This window comes from Bos grunniens, chromosome 13 (assembly GCF_055505025.1).
Source record: "Bos grunniens cultivar Pamir isolate PY7600 chromosome 13, Bosgru_T2T1.0, whole genome shotgun sequence".
NCBI lineage: Eukaryota > Metazoa > Chordata > Mammalia > Artiodactyla > Bovidae > Bos > Bos grunniens.
Window position 1 is genome coordinate 35,830,498 of NC_141177.1, and position 8,306 is coordinate 35,838,803.

An 8,306-nucleotide genomic window follows, 5' to 3' on the forward strand; every position below is an offset into this window, starting at 1 on the left:
TTGAGGGACCATCATTATGCTTTGTTCCTTGACTCTCCACACCCTGACTGCATTCCTCCCCCGACCCCGAACACGCACACACATTATTACTGGCTTGGTACTCTAGGTTGACAGTGGAGTTCTATTCATTTAGATTTGAATACAAGTGATTTACACTGTTTTAGGTTTGGATCATGTTCTTTTGGGGTAGAAAGAAAGTATACATACTAGAAGTAATGTATCGTGGTGTTCATGAGTGGAAACTTATTGAAATAATCTCTTAGTGGGTATATATTGAGAAATGGATTTGAAATGTTTTAAAAGTAAGCATATGATTAAGATGCACAAGTAGGTATTGGAGGAGAACTCATGGATTGGAACAAAGTTTACATGAGGCTCTCAAGCCCTTGTGGAATGGGGTGGTGGTCAGTTTGGGGCACAGCCTTTGTAAACTCAGAGGCCAAAGTAGTAGTATGTTCAGAGAGGATCATGGAGCCATCCCAACAATGGAAAAGGATTTAAGGATGTCAGAGGCCTTGCATCTTTGTAGGAGATAAAAGTTTATTGGTGATTTTTAAGGAAAGTGACAGGGTAAAATGAGTTTTTAAATAATGAAGAAAGTAATGTTAGTATAGGAATAATAATCCACTGGTGGCTCAGTGGTAGGGAATCTGCCTGACAATGCAGGAGATGCAGGTTTGACCCTTGGGTTGAGAAGATCTAGAGAAGGAAATGGCAACTGACTCTAGTATTCTTGCCTGAGAAGTCCCATCAACAGTTCATGGGGTTGCAAAAGAGTTGGATATGACTTGGCAATGAATGGAAATAATTTGTCTGGTCCTCTACTAAATTGATCCAATCATACCTCTGCTTTTTTTTTTCTCAGAAAACAAATACATACAGGATGAATGAACTTCTGAAACTTACTTGCAGAACCAAATTACATAATTTCATGGGAAAGAAACTAAACCTTAGTAAAAGTTCCATGATTTCAAATGTATTTTTCTGTAGCCCAGACCTCTCTAAGCCCCAGATTCATATATCCAGTCGTCAGTTTGCATCTCCACTTGGAGATATAATGGGGCATCTCACATTTAACACACCTCAACAAAGATTTTTCCTTCCTTTCACCAGACCTGCTCCCATCTCACCTCCTTCAGTGTTCTGAAGTACGGTCCAAATCACAGCATATTAAGCAGAGACAATATTTTTTGCTGACCAAGGTCCATGTAGTCCAAACTAATGTTTTTTCCAGTAGTCGTGTGCATATGAGAGTTGGGCCATAAAGACTACTGAGTGCTGGAGAACTGATGCCTTTGAATTCTGCTGCTGGAGAAGACTCTTGAGAGAATCTATGGGACTATGTGGAGATCAAACCAGTGAATTTTAAAAGAAATAACCCTGAATATTGGAAGAACTGAAGCTGATAATTGACAGATTGATGTCACATGATGGTAACAGCCGGTTCACTGGAAAAGACCCTGATGCTGGAAGAGATTGAAGACAAAAGGAGAACAGGGCAGCAGAAGTTGAAATGGTTAGGTAAAATCACCAACTCACTGACTTGAATTTAAGAGAACTCCGGGAGATAGTGGAGGACAGAAAAGCCTGGCATGCTGCAGTCCATGGGGTCACAAAGAGTTGGGACACGACTTTGTGACTGAACATCAAAGCAATCACAGAGGGCCTACACTTTTGCCCAGGGTACCAACTTTTCTCCCCTCTGCCTCTTGGACAGAAAGAGTACAGAGGATCCATTCCTAGAAAGTAATGGCCAGGACACGAATCTGTAAAGTATCAGCTTATTGGGAGTTTTTAAAAGCACACCAAATGAAGATTCAAATGCTATTTCATGTTAGTTGGGTGGAATCCATACTCTTGCAAAAGTGAACATAACCTGGGGTGTGTCATGAACAGAGTAGTAGAAATCAACTTAGGAAAATGACTATCACTTTCTGCTGGGAGCGATCTCCGCCCGTGGCAAAGGTCAGGAGGAAGGAGGCTTGGCATACGCAAAGGCAGGATCGAGCCTCAGGAGTTCCCCTGGAAATTCTTGAGCATCTACCCCAAAACCAGAGTCTGCCTACTTTCTGCTTTGTGTTCTCACCTACACTTCTGATTTTATGGGGGGCTGTCCCCCACTACCTCTCTCTGAAAAAAGAGTTAACTTATAGCTCCAGTTAATAAAGTTCCTGGGTGTGATAGTGTTTCAACCTACAAGCTCCTTTGGAAGTCCTCTAGCCTGCCTGAATAGGTTTTTCCGGCCACATGTGATTGTTCAGAGCCTCCCAACTGTGAGAGGCAGGAGATGTTCTAAACTGTCTAAACACAGATTCCTTTGAGTAGTTAAAAGATTGATTAGAAACTGTATTGGTGAAGGGTTTTTCACTTATTGGGCCAATGTTTGCTGCTAAGTCTCCATATCCCTTACCTACTGTGTCCTTGGCAGTGTATTGATTAATATAATGGGTGTATAGAAATGTAAGTAGTAGCCTCAATGTTTGTAACCTTGGACCCTTGAGTTAATTCTTTTCTTGTTAAAGCCCACCACACCTTTGCCCTATAGGAATGCAACTTTATCTAATGCTTTTGGAGGGTGGTGCCTGACTTTAGAATAATCACCTTTAGAGAAAAATAAGTTTTCTGAAGAAAAGGTCTTAAAATGTTAACAGGCCTCTGGGCCAGAAGATGATGCAAATCACCTAAACTTTTGCATATGATAAGTTTGTAGGAAGAAAGCCTGGCTTACTGCATGACTCTACCCCTTCCCCCATGCATAAACTTAAGCTATAAAAATTACTTTGGAAAATAAAGTGCGGGCCTTGTTCACCGAAACTTCGCCTCCCTACGTCGTTCTTTCTCTCACCTTCTGACTGAATTATTCAGCCTCTTTTCTCCACTGAATTTCCTCACTGAGCTATCCTTATTTAACCACTCTTTATATCCTTAATTAACGTTTAATTAAGCAATTGTTTCCTGATCGCCGATGCCGTCTCCCCTTCGAATTCCCTGGATCCATGGGGCTGGACCCTGGCAATTTTCAAAGTGACACATGTACATTATTTTAAACATGGAAAATAGAAGTAAGCAAAAGAAATGTTATCCATAAGTTTACTACCCAAATATTAATATAATTTGGTATTTTTTTGTAAGCAAATAGTATGTTTTATTTTTTAACAGGATTTTGGATCTTACTCTTCTTTTTTGGACTAAAATGTATGTAATGAAAAATTGAACTTAGGAACCATGGAATATACATACTTCCCAATACAACTAAAACCTCTGACATTACTACTACTACTAAGTCACTTCAGTCGTGTCCGACTCTGTGTGACCCCATAGACAGCAGCCCACCAGGCTCCCCCGTCTCTGGGATTCTCCAGGCAAGAACACTGGAGTGAGTTGCCATTTCCTTCTCCAGTGCATGAAAGTGAAAAGTGAAAGTGAAGTCGCTCAGTCGTGTCCGACTCTTAGCGACCCCCTGGACTGCAGCCTACCAGGCTCCTCCATCCATGGGATTTTTCAGGCAAGAGTACTGAAGTAGGGTGCCATTGCCTTCTCCATTATATGAACAATTATATGCAAAACAAGCATAAGACAGATGGAGAGAAGACAGATTTAGCAATGGACTTCAGGACTCAAGGAAAAACGTGAATTCTCTAGGTTTTCTTATTTTCCTTATCTATCTCAGACAGTTTTGGTGAAGTTGGCTACCAGGAAACACCAGAAGATGTAGGCAAAAATGAAATTTAAAAAACACCAAAACCCAGTAAAACCCTGCTCTCTTCACCCAAAGGACCAGGAAAAGGGCAGCTTAACAAGTCAGGAATCCTTAGACAGTAACTTCTCTATTCTAATCAAATATCTCATGAAAGACTGCAATCATATCCTCACCCTCACCAGTTAAGGTCAAAGGGATGGCCTAGATTCCACCCCAGGAGGCTTAAACTTAGTACTTCAACCCTCTGCCGGGATGGTATCAGAGAAAGTCTAGTGAGGAACCTGGACTCCAACCTCCTTGCTTTCTGGGATGGAAACGGGGTACTCAAAGGAGAATCAGGGTTTTTACCACTGCATAGTGGTAAAAACTGTGCACAACAGTGTCAGTGGAGACTGCACAAAGAACCTAGACTTCATCCTCAGTAACAGGTGCTTCTCACCCTGTGGTGTCAGAGGAGGTCTACTGTGAAGCCTGAACTCCCAGCCCTTCTTGTCCTCAGGTGTCAACAGGAACCTTCTACCTGGCAGTAATGAGGCAATGCTGTGGCAGAGAGGACCTGTTAAAAGATTTAAGTAGAATTTAGTACAACACCAAAAACATCCAGGTTTCAGTCAATAACCACTTGGCGATATATGCCAAGAACCAGGAAGATCTCAAACCATGTGAGAAAAGACAATATAGATGACACATAATTATCTGACAAGGATTTTAAAGCAGTTGTCAGCAGATGCTTTAGCAAGCAATTAGAAACATGGAACAAATGGGAAAATGGTCTCAGCAAAGAAACAGAAGATATAAAACAAAAGTTTTAGAATGAACAAATTTAAAAAGTGAATGGGCTCAACAGCAGAATAGAACAGAGGATAGAATCAGAGAACTTAGAGATAAAATAAAAATTACCCAATCTAAACAGAAAATAGACTGATAAAAAAAAATGAGCATGACCTCAGAAACACGTGGGACTAAAAAATCTTAACATCATCAGAGTCCCAGAAGAAAAGGAAAAAGAGGGTGGAGCTGAAAAAATGGTTGTAAATTCCCCAAATTTGGGGAAAAAACTAACTTGTAAACCTAGAGATTTAAGCTGAGCAAACCATAATTAAACCCAGTGAAATCCACACCAAGACATTGAAAGCAAACTTCTGAAAATTAAAGACAATTAGAAAGATGGTCCATTACCTACTGAGGAAAAACAATTCAAACAGCACATTTCTCTTCAGAAACCATGGAGACTAGAAGGACCTGATATTTTTCAAGTGCTGAAAGGAAAGTACTGACAACCCAGAGTTTTATATCCTGCAGAAATAATACTCCTAGATGTGAAGGGGGAAACAAGGATAAAGGAAAACTAAGAATTTGTTGCCAGTGAACCTACACTGAAGGAATAGCTAAAATGGAGTTCTCTGAAGAGAAAATGGTAAGAGGAAATGTTACATCAGGAAGGAAAAAAACTTGGTAATAGCAAAAATGCAGGCAAATGTAATAGAATTTCCTTATCCTATTGAGTCTTCTAAATTATGTCTGATGCTTAAGGCAAAAATTATAATACTGCCTAATGTGGTTCTCAGTGTATGTAGGGAGAGTATTTGGGAGAGGGAAAAGCATGTAAATGGAGATGTTTCTATACTCAAATTGGTAAAATGGCACCAATAGATTTTGGTAAGTTTTTTGTTTTGGGGTTTTTTTGGCTATTCTGGGCCTTTGATGCTTTGTGTGGGCTTTCTCTAGTTCTGGTGGCAGGGGCTGCTCTTTGTAGTGGTGCACAGGTTTCTTGTTGCAGTGTCTTCTCCTGTTGTGTACATAGGCTCTAGGCTTGTGGGGTCAGTACTGGCGGTTCACAGGCTCAGTTGCCCAACAGCATGTGGAATCTTCCTGGACTGAGAATCAAACCCATGTCCCTGCATTGGCTTGTGGGTTTTTAACACTGGATCACCAGGGAAGTCCAGACTTTGATAAGTTGTACACATAAAAGGTTGAGTAAACACTTAAAGTGCTACACAAGGAAATACACTCAAAATACTATAAGCAAGTAAAAATGAAATTGTAAAAAATGTTTAAGTAACCCACATAATGTCAGGGAAAAGGAAACAAAAAAATCAGAACCAGTAGAAAAAAATAGCACATTTAAGCCTTAACATCAGTAATTACATTAAAATTAACTTGTCTAAATGTATCAGTTAAAGGATTCATAGCGTGAACATACTATTGACAAGAAACTCAAGTACAGTGATAAAGGTAGACTGAGAGTAAAAGAAAGGAAAAAGACATGGCATGCAAAAAAAATTCAAGACAAGTACAGCTATTAATATCAAATAAGGTAGACGTTAGAGCAAAAGTTAGCAGATACAGGGACATCGCATAATGATCAAAGTGTCAGTTCACCAAGAAAACAGCAGTTTAAAGGTGTATATCTCCAAAACTGCCCCCAAAACAAAAAACAAAGCTATAAAATATGTGAAGCAAAAACCGCTAGAACTGAAAGAAGAAAGATACACAACCATAGTTGAAGACTACAATATCCTCTCAAAAAGTGATAGACCAAGACCATCAACCAACAGGATGTAGGTGACATTCCAAAATTTGTGGTATACAACGAAAGCAGGTCTAAGAAGGAGATTTATAGCACCCAGATGCATATGTTAGAAAAGAGGAAATATCTCAAACCAATAACCTAAGTTTGCATCTCAAGAAATTAGAAAGGAAGATCAAAATAAACCTAAAGGAAGCAGAAAGAAGGAAAAAATTAAGATTATAAATGAGTAGATTTGGAAACAAAAAGACTAGAGAAAAGTCAATGAAATAAAAAGCTGGCTATTTTTAAGATCAATAATACTGACAGACCTCTAGCAAGATTGGCAAAAAAAAAAAAAAGGCAAATTACTATCAGGAAGAAAGCAGGTCCTGTTAACAGACATCAAAAGGATAATCAAGCAATATTATGAAAAACTACACATAAAATCAACAACTGAAATGGAACAATTTCTTGGAAGACGCAAACTATTAAAACACCCAAAATGAAGCAGATATTGAACAACTCTATAACTATTAAGGAAATTAAATTTTAAAACCTGAAAAATAAATCTCCAGGACTTCCCTGGTGGTACAGTGGTTAAGAATCCACCTTCCAATGCAGGGGACCAGGGTTCAGTCCCTGGGCAAGGAACTAAGATCCCACATGGCATGCCCCACGTGCCGTGGGGCAACTAGAGAGCCCATGCTCTGCAACAAGAGAAGCCTGTGCACCATAATGGAGAATCCTGTGGCAACAAAGACCCAAAGCAGCCAAAATAAAAAGAAGTCTTCAGGCTCAGATGTTTCCAACGGAGAGTTCTACTAAATGTTTAAATAAGAATTAGGACCAACTTTACAAAACCTCTTCTAGAAAATAGAAGAGAAGGGAACCTTTCCCATCTCATTCTTGGAAGCTAGTTGTTAGTTATTACTCTGGTACCAAAACCAAATGAAGCGAATACCAAAAAAAAATAATAATTTTTAAAACAAAAAACAAGAAAACTGTAGACCAACATTCCTTATGGATGTAGATGTAAAAGTTCTTTTGAAATGTTAGCAAACAGAATTCAGCAATATGTGATAACATTATATACCAAGAACAAGTGGAATTTGTTTTAGGGATGAAAAACTGATACAATATTTGAAAGTTAAACTGTAATTCACCATATTAACAGGCTAACTTAGAAAAATAACATGAACATATCAATGGATGTAGAAAAAGCTTTTGACAGAATTCAACACCTATTTCTGGTGAAAACTCTCAAAAGAAAAGGAATAGAGGATAACTTCTTCAAACTGATAAAGAATATCTACAAAAAACCTACATCTGAAATCATGGTGAAATATTGAATACTTTCCCCCCAACACTGGGAACAGGACAATGATGTCCACTATCCAATACTATTCAGTGTAGTACTGGAAGTTCTTCTAGTGCAATAGATTTAAAAAAGATTGGGAAGGAAGAAATCAAAGTATCCCTATTTGCATATTACAGGATATTAATCTAAATAGAAAAACTACAAACAAACTACGAGAGCTAGAGACTCAGCAAGGAATCTACAATGAGAGCTAGTGATTCAGCAAGGTCAGAGGATCAACATAAAATCATAAGCAATTTTTAAATCAGTATATAGAAACTATATATTCTGTATATTTCTGTATACTAGCAATGTACAAATGGAGAAGGCAATGGCAACCCACCCCAGTACTCTTGCCTGGAGAATTCCATGGACGGAGCCTTTAGGTTACAGTCCATGGGGTTGCTAAGAGTCGCACAGGACTGAGCGACTTCACTTTCATTTTTCACTTTCATGCATTGGAGAAGGAAATGGCAACCCACTCCAGTATTCTTGCCTGGAGGATCCCAGGGACAGAGGAGCCTGTTGGGCTGCCGTCTATGGGGTTGTACAGAGTCGGACATGACTGACACGACTTAGCAAGCAAGCAATGTACAAGTGGACACCAAACTTTAAAATACAGTGTCATTTACATGGAGATGCAAAGAGTCAGACACGACTTAGCGACTGAACTACAACAAGCCGTTTACAATTGCTAGGTGCAAATACAACAAAATGTAGGGCATGTATGCTAAAAA